The sequence below is a fragment of the Electrona antarctica genome, assembly GCF_951216825.1.
Source record: "Electrona antarctica genome assembly, chromosome: 16".
Taxonomy (NCBI): domain Eukaryota; kingdom Metazoa; phylum Chordata; class Actinopteri; order Myctophiformes; family Myctophidae; genus Electrona; species Electrona antarctica.
The window spans coordinates 41,999,009-42,014,517 of NC_136797.1; positions in this window are offsets into that span (position 1 = coordinate 41,999,009).

A 15,509-nucleotide genomic window follows, 5' to 3' on the forward strand; every position below is an offset into this window, starting at 1 on the left:
AAAAAGAGAGAGCAGCCTATTCTCCAAACCATCATATCTTATGCTTTGCTAGGTTGTACAAATTAATATAGGGTCAATATAATGTGCAGGACTCACGTGTGTGCTCTCTGTCTCTCTCGCTCTCTTCTCTCTCCTCCGTCTCGGTGGTGTGTGGGGGGGGGGGGGGGGGGGGATTAGTTGCGCTGCCTGCGACAGTGCTATACTTCTCCAGCAGCGGTGCAGAACCGAGAGAGTGACACATTCGTGTGGATGTAAACTGCGCAAGTTGTAGCTTGAAAGTTCGGATTGTGTAGTCGCACCGGTGGTACAAAGTGAATGTTACAACTCGCACGGTGATGTTGTAAGGCGCAAATGCGAGTACCTAGTCGCACTGTCGAGCCCTGTGTAGTGTAGTGGCATTTGCGCTGCATCGCGAGGCGAGCCAAATTCCCCCCCGCGCACGCACGCACGCACACAGACACACACACACACACTGTACGTAGCTGTGTGTTGTTGCAGCGCGCGCGTGTGCGTGTAGTGTTGTTGTTGTTGTTGTACCACGCCAGGTTTGCACAGTGCGCTCAGTGCGATATTTCCGAACGTGGGCGTTGTGTGTGTGTGTGGGTGGGTGTGTGTGTGTGTGGCTGGCTGTGTTTTGTTGCGTGGGGATCGCCATGTGAGGGGGCTAGCCAATAAGGGCCCTGTGTTGCATGTGGAGAATGGTGTAGGTTAGTGTGTGTGGTGTAGCCGAACGGGGTGTTGAGAACATGAGGGGGATGTAGCACAGCAATCGGTGACCCCTACATTAAGCTGTGTTGCTCCCAAGATGCAGTGCAAATGCGTGTTGTAGCAACCGTAGCCAATGGGAAAACAGGATGCAGTGTTGCCAGGTCCGCGAATTGTAAGCGAGTTGTAAGTAGCGTGTTGAATGGCATTTTTTCTGGGCTAGTTTTCATAGACCTGGCAACAAATTAGGCGGGGGTGTCGGTGCTTGTGGCGTGTTTGTGTTTGTTATTGATATTGATGTTGTTTGTGAGTGTGGACGGGAGGCGGCTGTAGTGGCAGTGCAATGACAGTTTTTACGCGGGTGTTGTTGATTGTGGGCGTGCGGCGCGACATGAGGAGATAGCCGTGGATCGACGCGGAGGGTAAGGCTGTGTCGTGTTAGTGTGTTGTTGCAGTGTGTGTTGCAGCGTGTTGCAGCGTGTCAGTGACGTAGTAGCTGGTGCCTTTTGTTCCTGTGCGTGCTTTTGGGGACATGTTTTCAATTGTAATATAGGATAATCAAGCTGGATATATCTGCCTTCTACTGAGACAGTGTTGGGGGAAACGGGCCTTCCAAGGCAGCCAACAACAGGTACCCCTTTTTGGCAATAAATGCAAGATTACAGAATTACAAAAAACCAACATGATTAAATAAATAAATAATTGCGACCGAAGGTCGTGGTTAACTATGAAACCTTGGGGTTTTTGTCACGTCACGTCATGTCACGTCACTCACATTTCCCATCACTCACAATCGTCACTCAATCTGTCACTCACAATCGTCACACACAATCCTGGGCACAATATATTGTGTGTGTGTGCACCGGTATATATATATATATATATATAGCCCAGGCCTCGTGATATCACTATGACATCATTAGGGATGCTAGTAAATCAGAGATCATGTCATAGTAAATGCGATATAAATGCTGATATTAAGCCCATATGTTAACTATGAAATCTTGAGTTTTTTGTCACTCAAAATCCCCATACATTTGTCACTCAAAATCCCCATACATTTTTGTCACTCAAAATCCCCATACATGGGGAAAGCCCCCATATATTGTGCGTATGTATGTATGTATGTATGTATGTATGTATGTATGTATGTATGTATGTATGTATGTATGTATGTATGTATGTATGTATGTATGTATGTATGTGTGTGTGTGTGTGTGTGTGTTTCGTGCGTGCACGTGTGTGTGTGTGTGTGCGTGCATCTATCTATCTATCTATCCATCCATCTATCTATCTATCTATCTATCTATCTATCTATCTAGTATCTATCTATGATGATGGGACACATTTTTAGGTTGTTTTTGAACATTTGTAGGGATTTGGGGGAAATTAACAACAAACTACAGTAAATGCCAACATGGAACCAGACTGTTTTATGGTCATGGACCAAAGCGAGCAGATTATACAGAGCGAAACGCTCTAAGTACCCCAGCAGCACACCTCACAGTCGCACCAGACAGACTCCGCTGTCGATCCGCCCCTCTTTGTATCGCAGCATTCAATTAGTCCTGCCCCAGTGTCACATCAATGTGTCTCATCCCTTTTCATGTCCCTGCATGTGTGCCCGTCTCAGTTGTCCTTGAGAGGCACTGGCTCCTCCAGAAGCCCAGGCTGTGGAATGGGTTTCCATGACTATCGTTTTACCAAGTATTAGGATAAGGGCCCGACTATCCTTTGTGCTATGTTGGCGAGCGGCTTTAGCCTCTTTTGGACCACAGGAGCTTTAGACCAGAATTAAGGAGAGACCTTTCTTGACCGCAGGTGCTTAGCTCCATTTTAGTTCCAGGGCAAAGTTCCTGCACTGTAGTTCACACGACGGGGCAAAAGAAAAGGTCCTGCTCTTGAAGACGCACTAAAGCCTCTCTGACTGGACCTGTATGTTACACGTTAATTGGTCAACTGCAAGTAGGTCTCACTTGGTGAGAAATGTTACACATTGTGAAAAATAATACATTTAGATGTCCATGACCAATGTAGTAGAAGTAGTGACATAATCTTAGATATTTTTGGGGCTTTCATTTCTGCTTTTATTGATACAGTAGATCACAGTATGTGTGTGTGACATGCAGCAAAGGAACACCGGGTCTGGAAATCGAACCCATGACTCGTTGTCAGGCATCCAAACCTATGTGGTACTACTACGCAATCTAATCACTCAGCTATCAGCACCCCAGTTTCCTTCCAAGGTGCAGTTTGATGGCATTAGTACTATGGTCATTATACAGTAAGTAACCCAAATCGTAACCTCACACTCTACATTTTTGGGACTATTGGGATGTCGGAATAATGAGCACCCATTCTAATGGGTTTCTGACTATGGAGTGGATTACCTTTTTTCCCCAGCAGATGGCTGAGAGAAAGTCTTAGGGCATGAGCCTGCACGGGAGTATAGCCAACGCATTGTTGTTCACTTGTTGTTGTCCTGTTGTTGACGTGGGTTGTGTTTGTGTAGGTTCTACTCCCTGTCTCCCTCCCATTCGTGTTGTGAATGACTTCTTGGTTTTCTTCTGTGTAATCTCTTTATCTCTTTCCTCTGGCTGCGCTCCGGGCCACAGTGTAATAGCTGCATGGGGGCGCACTATCGAACCTATGGCCTATGACCTAAGCACTTCTGTCTTCTGGGATTGTGGGCTGTGTCGATTTGCTGGTGTGCAGTTCCTCGGTTGCTCACTGAAAGAAAACTGCAGGCGAAAGGCCCGCCAAGTGGGGTCAATTACTCGCTAATGGTGGACGGCTGAATGTGAGGCGTTGACTTCATGTCTTAATGTAATGATGGATGGACTTCTCTTAGGTTAGTTGAGCTATATTCTTGCCATTATATGGACTACACAGTATACAGTACAGTACTAAATTAATGATCTTTTGATCTATCTTCTTCCAACAAATAATACAAATATTCAAAGAAATTGAGCATTGACCCAATGGAAACAAGCCTAGGCTTTCTTGGGTTGAAATCCTCTTAGCAGACCTTGTATTGAACTGTACTTTCCTGTGCTTTTTTCTGCAAACTGTTAATAAAGTATATTCAACCAACCAAACAACCAACCAACCAATTAAGCAATCAAGCAATCAATCCAACTATAAACTACAGCCTTTCACTACATGCATGCTGAAATAGAAGGCCTTGTTCTTGCATTGATTGAAAAAGTCCATGGGGTCTTGTTTCCATTTAATCATTCCATCAATTAGAAGTTTTGAAGTTTAGAAGTTTTTTTGTTTGAAATTCCCACCGATGGATTTATTTTACCCTGCTGCAACACATAAACAATTAACCAATGAATGTTTCCTTCCCACGTGTTGTTACATTCAACTGTAATGAATTTCACTGGTCTCAGGTCAGTGTCAGCTCTTGTACAGAGACATTCCATTCCAGAGGCAGGTTGGTACACTGGTCTCAGGTCAGTGTCAGCTCTTGTACAGAGACATTCCATTCCAGAGGCAGGTTGGCCCCAGTGCCTGCTGGGTAGAGCTGGAGTAACAGATGGTTGCTGGAGCTCCTTCTCTCTCTCTCTCTCTCTCTCTCTCTCTGCCCACAATAGCCCCTCTGCAGTTCTCATGGCAACAGTATCTGCCAGGTCTGAAGGATTGGATTTTCTGCAGGACATATGAGCTGCTCAGCACTATACAGCACTGGTGAACGAACGCACAGCTTCACTCGTCTGTCTTTTACACCTTCATCTGTTAGGTCCTTAGCTTGCTTATGATACTTGATGACTATTTGGTGTATTACCTTGTGTTGTTCTTGCTTACTGTATGGTCACTCTGGATTAAGAGCGTCTGCTAAATGCCTAAATTGTAAATAATATGACAGGAAGGAATATAATTTTAAGAACTTCTCCAGCACAGTATTTTATTATTTTAAGATTTTCTTCCACTAAGAAATAAACTCAAAACTCTAACTACTAGCTCATTGAACGCCAAGCACTTAATTCATGTGTTTTCATGAAAAACCTCGGCTTGGCTCGAAGTGTCCCACACAATGCTGGGGCCCGCCGGTCTTTAAAGTCCTTTTCCTCAGAATTACGGCTCAGATTGAGCTGGATTGAACAACGCGTCGATGTTAGCGGCTCATCCCGGTTACCGCGCGGTTAAAATATTAATGCTTCTCAATACTCTTAAATAGACGATGTCCATGATCACATTAGCTATAGCCGATTTTCTCTTTTTTGGGGGGGCGGAAGCGGTCTTGTTGTCCAAGCGAAATAGAACGAGAGTCTATGGCGGCGCCCGGGGGTTTTAGTGGTAGGTTATGAGCTAGGTGTACAGATTTGTTTAGGCTGATCCATTCTGCAAAAAAGCATTCCATTGTTACAATGGGCCACTCATCATCGCCACTCTCTTACTATTCCACTCAGGACTCAATGTAGCCTGACAGTGCGTTGCGGGTTCGAGTCCCGATCCCGACAGCCGGTGCTGCGCGTCACTCTCCCATTTGAATTAATCAAGCAGTGGTTCTCAACCTTTTCAGGCCGTCAAATAGGCCAAGCCTTCCCACGTCCGAAACGGTCGAGAAATGACAGAGTTATCGTGTTGCAGCTTTCCGTGCTCATCCGTGCTGGGACGCGTAGACACACACACACACACACACACACACACACACACACATTGCTGCGTAATGGAGCGGAGGCACCGCTCAAAAACTATCTAAAAATCAAATGTGAGAACAGGTCTCCACTCAAACCTTCTTGACCTCGTCGTCTCCATCAAAGAATTGTAATTGAAATAAAAATCCAGACAGTGAAACAAACACGGGCTGGCTGTTCTGTGTCTATACCTCCATCTTCCATCTCAACAAAGGTGAGCTCTCTCCACTTATAACCTTTTATGGAAAAAAGGCGAACTACAAGCTCACGACAGGTCACATTACTCGCATCTGCAACCCGTTGCAAGCTTGTAGATCAGATATTTTCCGTCCCCGCGCGACTGGGCCGTACGGTGGAGCATATGAAGGCGTGCTTTATGGAATGAGTGTGGTTGCACTGCTGTATTACTGTGGGATAAAGTATCAGTGCTGGTAATCTTCCGTGGATTAATGGCTTCTTCTTTATCTGCTGCGGCTGCGGCTGCTCCGCTCAGATGTCTGGCCTGGCCAGACGCCTCCCGACGGAATACTAATGACAGACAGACAGACAGACAGACAGACAGACAGACAGACAGACAGACAGACAGACAACTCCAAGTCCATATTACCTCATCTTCATGCCCGTGACCGCGCGCGTGCCTGTGTGTGTGTGACTGTGTATGGTAACTGACCCCCGGCCCCTTGTCCTGGCTGACACCTGCTTTACATACAGCAGTGAGAGGAGAGGAGAGGAGAGGAGAGGAGAGGAGAGGAGAGGAGAGGAGAGGAGGACCATAGTGATGCTAAAAGGGTCCCGCAGGGTGAGGAATACATATACACAGTACACTATAAATATTGGGGAGTGTGCGTGCGTGCGTGCGTGCGTGTGTGCGTGCGTGCGTGCGTGCGTGCGTGCGTGCGTGCGTTGGGGGTTTACAGTAAAAGTGATTGATAGTCTTAATGAATAGAGAGGAATGAGGCAGACAGATAGAGAGACATGAACAACGACATTGTTTGGGGGGGGGGGGGGGTTATGATTGTTTTGGGGGGTCCCCAGTACTCCCCACCCATTTCAAATATGATTGTTTTGGGTGGGTCACGGCATAAAAAGGTTGAGAAACACTGTAATGTTCATCTCCTCCACACTGAACCTGAGCCTCAGAATACGTATAACTAGGTCCTTCGTGGTGAAAAGGACCCCAGACTCAAATGCCATCTGCTCCCTCAGACACGAGAATAAAAGCACAGAAGAAAGAGCAGAGAGGGAGGGGAGGCCAGCCCATGACAAAACACACACACACACACACACACACACACACACACACACACACACACACACACACACACACACACACACACACACACACACACACACACACACACACACACACACACACACACACACACACACACACACACACACACACACACACACACACACACACACACACACACACACACACACACACACACACACACCAGGTCTTTACTTGCTGTTTCTGTGTGACGTAGGTAGGTGGCCACCTCTTTAGGACAGTGCTTCTCAACATGTGGGTCGGGACCCCCCCAGGGGACCCTGCATGATTTGTGGGGGGTCCCCAGATGACAATTCAAGGACTTTTAGGAGCAACAAACTATACTATACTATAAAATATGGTGAAACATTGGCCAAATTGTCAAATAATATAAGAACGAGGTAAAAAAAAAAAGAGAGAATAGCCGATCCACAAGCTCACAAGGCCTCTCAGTGCAAGGCGTAGATCTGCTATTTTCACAATATTTATCTGTGGAACAAAGTGGAATAGTAAGAGAGTGGCGATGATGAGTGGCCCATTGTAACAATGGAATGCGGAAGTGCTCATTCTATCTCAATGGGATAGTTCCAATGTTTGGAACTATAGCCCATAGGCACCCACTTTGCGGTGATATCAAAGCGTGTCGCCACTCTCTTACTATAACACTCGGATTGAGTCTAAAGTCACTGACACTGAACGATTCTTTAGCCTGATGTTCACTGAACTAAATATTGGACCCGATCGTCTCAAGCCGCAGTGACACAATCTTCTCAACATTCTGATACTGTGATACTACTACTTCAGAGAGACAAGGAGAAAATAAACTTTGTTTATTGACCTGCCTGTGTGACAGCAACACACTCTCATGGGATCTAGCACCAATAAACATAGATCTAGCACCACTAAATATAGGAAGTCTGCGAGATCTGCCGTCAGACTTAGAATATCATTTCACCTCTTTATAGTGACAAAGTGGCGGTTCTCTTCCTAAATTAAACATATTTGATACAGACAGCTAGTATGGTTCAGGGACCACCAGGGGCCCCTTACGGGTCTGTAACTCTGAGACCTGTATGGCAGTAGTTCTCAGGCTTTTTAACCCATATTATGTTTGAGACAAGTTTTGGGGGGAACAAGGTCAGATGATTTCAAGGTCAGGTCTCTGATGCACACATTTGAAAGGAGGCCAGGGCGGAGGACAAGAGGTTAGTATTCAAACAAAAAGTGTATGGGGATGGCTGGCAGTCAAGCAGGCAGGCAGGCAGGCAGGCAGGCAGGCAGGCAGGCAGGCAGGCAGGCAGGCAGGCAGGCAGGCAGACAGACAGACAGACAGACAGACAGACAGACAGACAGACAGACAGACAGACAGACAGACAGACAGACAGACAGACAGACAGACAGATCTTTCATTCGCCTTCCCTGCCTCAATCCCACACACACATGAGCGGCTTGCCAGTCTGATTACAGTAGCTCCATTTGTCTCCTTGCAGCTGTTCCTTACAAGTCACATCTTGAATGGTGTGGTACATGGCCGCCCTGCTCTGGCATTCACTTCTATCAGAGAGAGAGAGAGAGAGAGAGAGAGAGAGTGTGCATGCGTACGTGCATGCGTGTGAGAGAGAGTGAAAGAGAGAGGTCATGCTCATCACCAGCACTCATGTCGTGATGCCCTGAGCTGACTCCTGGATCACAGATCCTACCAAACTAGCTCTCTCTCAGTCTCTTATTTCCTGAGCGCACGCGCACGCACACGCGCACACGCACACACACACACACACACACACACACACACACACACACACACACACACACACACACACACAATGTTAGTGTGGGGTGTCTGAGTGGTGTATATTGGTACTATCCACCACCATGGAGAATGGAATGGGGTTTGATTCGCCACACAGCACACGCAGTACCTCTGGCTATTGGCCGGCCGGCGCTCCAACAGTCACAGCTGGCCGTGTTGGTGGCTGAGACACTGGCTGGGAAGGTGGTTGGTAGGTGGAAGGTATTCACCGTCTGTCTGTCTGTCTGTCTGTCTGTCTAATACACATGGGGATGATTACACATTGATTACAGCTGTGGAAGACATGAACATAGCATAGAAATCCAAGACCTAGACAAGACAGGCCAAGCCTGTAACTAAAACAATTGCAATTCTATAAAAGGTGAAATATATATGTATATATATTATTTCCAGTCATAATGGGGCATGAAGATGTGAGAATTCAGTCATGGCATTCACAGCAGAGACGGTGATGTTCTCTGCTCCATGGTCAGTCATGGATAGGGTTGCCAACCAGAAATTGTAATAAGTGACACCCAGCCACCAGCCGGGTATCCCTTATTTCGAAGAAAATGTTGATAAAACCTTACTGTATATACCTGTATATGTACAGTTTTTGTAATATTAGCCCCACTGAGCCCCCAGCATCCATATTCTGGGGGGAACATTAGCCAAAAATAGCCGATCTACCATTAAAGGGGAAAACCACCCATTTTCAACATTTTACTATGTCATTAATATACCTTAGAGCTGTTGTGTGGAAATAATAAAAAAGTCCCCCCCATTCTGTGTTTCCTAGAACTGTAATTATGAAAAAAATCATTAACATGGTGAAACACATCTTGATGACATCATCAAGATGTGTTTCACCATGTTAATGATTTTTTTCAGACCTCTAGTTCTAGGAAACACAGAATGGGGGGGACTTTTTTATTATTTCCACACAACAGCTTTTGAGCTGCTGAACTTGTAAGATGTCCTCGATTGATTCCCCCAAAAAAAGGAACAAAACGTGTCCCCTATCAGTTCAATATGTGGACAAGTTTCCATTCCAAATGAGGGACAATTGCTTTATTTCCGAGGACGGTTGGCAACTCAATGCAGCAGAGATGGTGATGTTCTCTGCTGTGCATGGCAAAAGCCACAGAGGAGAAAGAGCCCATAGTGTCCTTGAGGAGAATCACGTCAGTGTCAACAGACCGCAGCCTGTGACATCACGATAGAGGACGCCACTGACACGGAGCAGGTGCACAGCCACCAGCAACATGATTACACATCCACAATCACACGTTTTTTAACCACTACTTAAAACCCTATAGCTGACCGCAGTCCCCTGGGGCTCTCTATACTAGGCCTCCTGTTTTCGCTCGACGCTAAAACATCTTTGCCAAGAATAGCCGCTTTAATATCTCTACAAGCTCACTATACAGTGTCATTCCATCCATGCTTCATCTCTGTGATAACCCAGACATCTATACGTCCTTGTCAGCTAATAACACCAGATGTTGTTGTGGTTGATGAAGAGTCCAGGGAAGTGTCTGTATTAGAGATAGCTGGCACCTTTGACCCTAGCCTAGAGGGTATCAACAAAAAGTCTGGCAAAAAGTAATATGTTGTCTCTGTTGGCAGCCACCATAGATGCTGTTGCATAGAGTACTGAGTGATATGTTTATTATGATGCTATGATTTTGTGCAACATTAATATGTGGGTCCTTGTATGCTCTTATATGTGGACATGGATAAGGTGTTAAAATGTGGCTGCCTCTAGTCTGTACACACATGATACTAGTGTCATGTCAATGGCTCATAACCTGACTCTCTCTCAGGTCGTCCTCAGACGAGCCCTCCATCGTCGCTTCCAGTCATCCCGGTTCTCCAGACTGCCTGAGGGGATATTAGCTTTTCTTGAACCACTTAACCCTCTCTTCTTAGTAAAACTGACCTGAGTTACAACTGTACATGGACCGCTCCCCCCCGGTCTACACACAACTCTTCTCCAAACATAGCCAATCTACAAGCACACAGCTTGTCGATCTGCTATTTTCCATAATGTCCCCCCCAGATTAGGTCTGAACTTCAAACGAGAATCAAATAAATGGAATTATCAGTCCAAAAACAAAACAAACAAACAAACAAACAAATGCTTAGCCAAATGAAAAAGATTTGAGAACCAGATGCAGCAGCAGCAGCAGCAGGCCCCAGTAGGGTGTACATGTGTGAGCAGCTCATGTTGGCTCCACTTTCTGTAGAAACACAGAAAAACTAAGTGCCAGCCAGGGTCTCACTAGTGGTTGGAGGGGTTTGTGTGTGTGTGTGTGTACGCACACGTCTGTGTGTGTGTGCACGCACGCACGCACATGTGCAGCTGAGCTGAGCTCTTTGTGCCTTTTTGATGGACTCGGCCTTTGTTGTGACACACACACACACACACACACACACACGCACACGCACACACACACACACACACACACACACACACACACACACACACACACACACACACACACACACACACACACACACACACACACACACACACGTTGGTGTGTGGGCAGCTATACCATTGGCTCTCTCCAGAGGAGTCCCTTCCCTTCTGTCTCCTGCCCTGTAGCAGGCTCCTGTGTGCAGCTGCTGGCCAGCCCATCAGTTCCCATGCGAGGCACCCTGCCATCCGAGGAGGGCCATGCCTCCTCACACCGCCACCATGTGGTCAACATCTGCATGCGCACCCTCTCAAGTCAGGAGGATTGAGGCAGTTTGATGTGGTTGTGTGAGTGTGTGCGCGCGCGAGGGCCTCAACTGCTACGGTCGCTGAATGTGAATGAGAGAAGGACAAATAAAGTTAGAGTACTTTGTGCTGCGCTGCCTGACGAACAGTCCAAATCTTGAGTAGGCTATATACTTTACCTCTGAGAATATACACGTTTAAAGCTGATGTATCTATAGGGAAGCAGTTCAACTGACTTTGATGCTACAATACTACTACTACTACTAGCTTGGATTTATCTAGCGCTACCCAAATAAGTCTCTTTTAGAAGAAAAGGAAGACACATTTAGCTGGGGACCACCTTCCCGTCATATCAGGGATCCCTGGGGAAACCCAGAACCCACATTGAGAACCACTTGCGTTGCAACGCGATCAGGGTCGATCAGCTATTCTCTGGGAAAGCTTTCCCCATAGGGTTAGGGTTAGCCCTAACCCTAACAATACAATGACAGAAAACAGAAAAGACATTAGCAGCATAGAGCCCAAAGTACTCAAATGTTTTAAAAGTGAAAGTTGAAAGTATCAATGCTGCAATATAGAAATACTCTACACTGCACTCTACAATGCACTACAAAAGTATAATGTAAAATGTACTACAAAAGTGTACTACAAAAGTATACTACTAAAAGTAAAAGTACTCATTATGCAGAATATTCCATTTCAAGTTTTCAAATGTATGAAAACCTTTTGAAAGTAGCAGATCTACAAGCTCATGGCGACGCATTGTGAGCTTGTAGATCCGCTATTTTCAAATAATATAATAATAGCTATAAAAGTATAGTTAATGTATGTTTTGTAATAACATTCAACGTTTGCCAACGTCTCCTATGTCCAAATCAATACAGCATGGCATTTTGGACAAAATCTTATCTTATCCATTCTTTAGTTTTGGGTCTAAGGGGCTAAATCTCATCAAATGGTGGTCTGTGGCTCAAATGCCGAATAAATAATGGACCTTGATGTGAAAAGGGTTGAAAACCACTCTATATTGTATCCAAGATGAAGTCACCTCAGGAGCCTGTCAGTCACACACATTGTTCAAATTAATTGAGAAACCTGTGAACATTCCCACCTCAGAAGATCACACTTCGTGAGAAAGCATGGTGTTTCTTTCTTTCTGTCGACGTCTGCTCCTGTTCAGTCATCTCGGCAGGTTAGCTTGAACAATTTCCAATTTAGATGTCTGCTCTGACACCTTCACTAAGACAGGGTTCAGGAGATGACTTATGAAAGTAAATTGGGCATCACACTGTGATGATGAAGAAAACTAAATTGGCAGGCAATCAAAAAGTGTGATCCTATGTTCTACCTGCAATTATTCAAGCTTGCTGTGGTGGACATAGTACTTTACTTGGACTCGCTTTAGGTGGACTCGACTACAACACTATAACTGTGTAACACAAAATGTTATAAATAATACTGAGAATACTAATAAACCATCAAAGTACAATACATAAACCCAAGATACATAAAAACATACACAACATTTCTAATATTATTCAAAAATAGTTAGAAAATCACAGAAATAGGTGCAAGAGAAGGAACTGGTCCTGGACCCCCTGTGGAAGACCCCTGGTATTAGCTACTGCCTACTAGTGTTATCAGAAAACCTTTTATTTTTTATACAAAAAACGTTTATGCTTCAATTATGATCTAATTTGACATTGCTCTGCAACAGGAGCAGTGCGAGGAATGTAATGAGTACTGAGATGAGTCCGGGGGTCCCGGGTGAAGAAAGACCCCAGACAAAAGTGAGAAAAGATTATTCTGGCTACTTTAATATTTTAAAATGTACAAAACAACCCTAATATTATGAAAATCGGACATTAATTGTCTGGCGTACTATTATGGGAGGTTCCAAAATAGATGACCCCTCAGAAAAGGGGTGGGGGTCGGGAAAATTTGTACCCCATCATTTTCGAACAGTTTGGCAAAAGAATCCTACGGAAGTACACCTCGTACCACACTATAACTAGTAACTAAAGTTTTCAAATAAATGTAGTGGAGTAAAAGTATAATATTTACATCCAAGATCTAGTGGAGTTTCCAATCGGAAATTGGAAATACTCAAGTAAAGTACCTCAAAATGTCCTTTATAGTAACTTTCCACCACTGGGTTTAAGTGGTTAAGGAATACATTGAAATTAAATTATAACACACGTCACATGACATAGCCCTGCTTGGACAGGAAGTGATGGTGAAAGTGAATAACCATCCTCAGGTCACTGAGCTGAACGGCTGTCAGTGTCAAACATGACCTGATAGCAAAAGCAGCATTTAAAACGAGCTGCCATTTGTGTGTGTGTGTGTGTGTGTGTGTGTGTGTCTGTGCATGCGTGTCCTGGGGTGGATTGCACATGCATGAGTGTGTTGTGGATTAAAATTGAAGAACAGACCGACAGTCATATCGGGGGTATTGAAGGGTTGAAGTGGTGTAACTTGTTGGGCAAAGAAGGAGGTGGCAGTCCAGTGTGTGTGTGTGTGTGTGTGGGGGGGGGGGTCTACTCAGAGAGCGATCCAGAAACAAGCACTCCATAAGGTCAATATCAGGATCAACCTAGTGAAAACATAAACAACAGTTCCAACGCCCTTGCTCCAAATAGAACCACACGGAGAAACAGTCTAATATCTATGGTTCTCAACGTGGGTTCCAGGGAGGGGGGGGGGGGGGGTTCCAGGTGGTCCCCAGCTAAATGATTGATAGTTAGGAGAGGAACCTAACAGACCCTTACAGGTCTGTAACTCTGAGAATGTGCGAATGGTTTTTGTACACTCCCAGAGCTAAATTAACACTGAGGGTTTTTCAGTGTACATTGGGGTCTCAGAGATTTTAGAAAAATAGTGTCAAATGAGGGTACAGGGACTAATACATATCACTGTTCTATGATCAGTGATTCTCAACCTTTTACATTTCAAGGGCCCCCGATTACCAAGGATCCACATTCAATGTAGATCTCAAGTTAACCAGGCAGCCCCGACTGCATAGATTAAGGAGCATGAAGCCTCTCTTCCACATCTCACTTCCAGCACTTCACCTCACCTCAATGTCCACATTGCAAGAACGTGTTTCCATAAATGACCCACAATATGGACAGGACCTCCCCAGGAGGATCATCATACTCGACGACGATGGTGGGTATGTGCGTGCGTGTGTGTGTGTGTGCGCGCGAGTGTGTGTGTGTATTGTCTGGGCCCTTTCAGGATCTGAGCTGTCATCGACATGTCATTGAAGGCGATGCATGTAGACCAGGGCTGCATGAAGTCTTCCTTGTTTTGTTGATGACCTACTTTCCTAGGTCACACAGTTCAACATAATAGGCGCGCGCGCCTATTATGCGCGCACACACACACACACACACACACACACACACACACACACACACACACACACACACACACACACACACACACACACACACACACACACACACACACACACACACACACACACACACACACACACACACACACACACACACACACACACACACACACACACACACACACACACACACACACACACACACACACACACACTTTGAGCCTTGAAATTGACAGGCATATACACAGTATGTGTTGCAACAAAGGCATGTGCTGCAATTCCTTGTGCAAAAGTTATTTACAGTGTCACTAAAGTGCCACATGACTCAGCAGCAGTCAGCATACGAATATGGGCTTCAGGCGAAAATCTAAAGATGTAAGTGATTGTCTCCACCAGGCCGTAGGCATGGGGAGAGAGTATGTTTTATTTGGATCTGTGCTCTTTTGGTTCCGACTCACATATGCTCTTTAAGCTCATAACATGACACGATGTGAGCTTGTATGTTGGTTAATTCCGGCCAAAAGATTTGGTTTAGAGCAGTGGTTCCCAAACGTTTTCATGTCAAGGACCCCCAAATTGACACTCATTAGCCAACGGACCCCCATTAGAAAACATGTGCCAAGGAAGCCACAGAAGAGAAGATTTTTACGGCGCTGGCAGTGATTTCACCGATATTCATTTCAAGGACACATTTGTCACCTGGAATGTTTTAGTGTTAGTCTTGTGTGACTAGACTAGTGGACTAAATAAGATTTTAGTCGACTAAATCTACATGTGATTTAGTGGACTAAAATGTATCTTGGCGGGCCTTGATGCCATCATAATGGCTGATTTTACACAAAATAGCAGATCTACAAGCTCACGTGTCGCAGCGTGCCACGTCGTGAGCTTGTAGATCGGCTATTTTCAGCTTACAAGTGCAAAATGACTTGTCTTTTAGTTTGTCTTTGAAGTTTGAACATCTCCCATCTTTGTTCTTATTCCCAGGGGTGCTCTGGTCCACGTCTGAG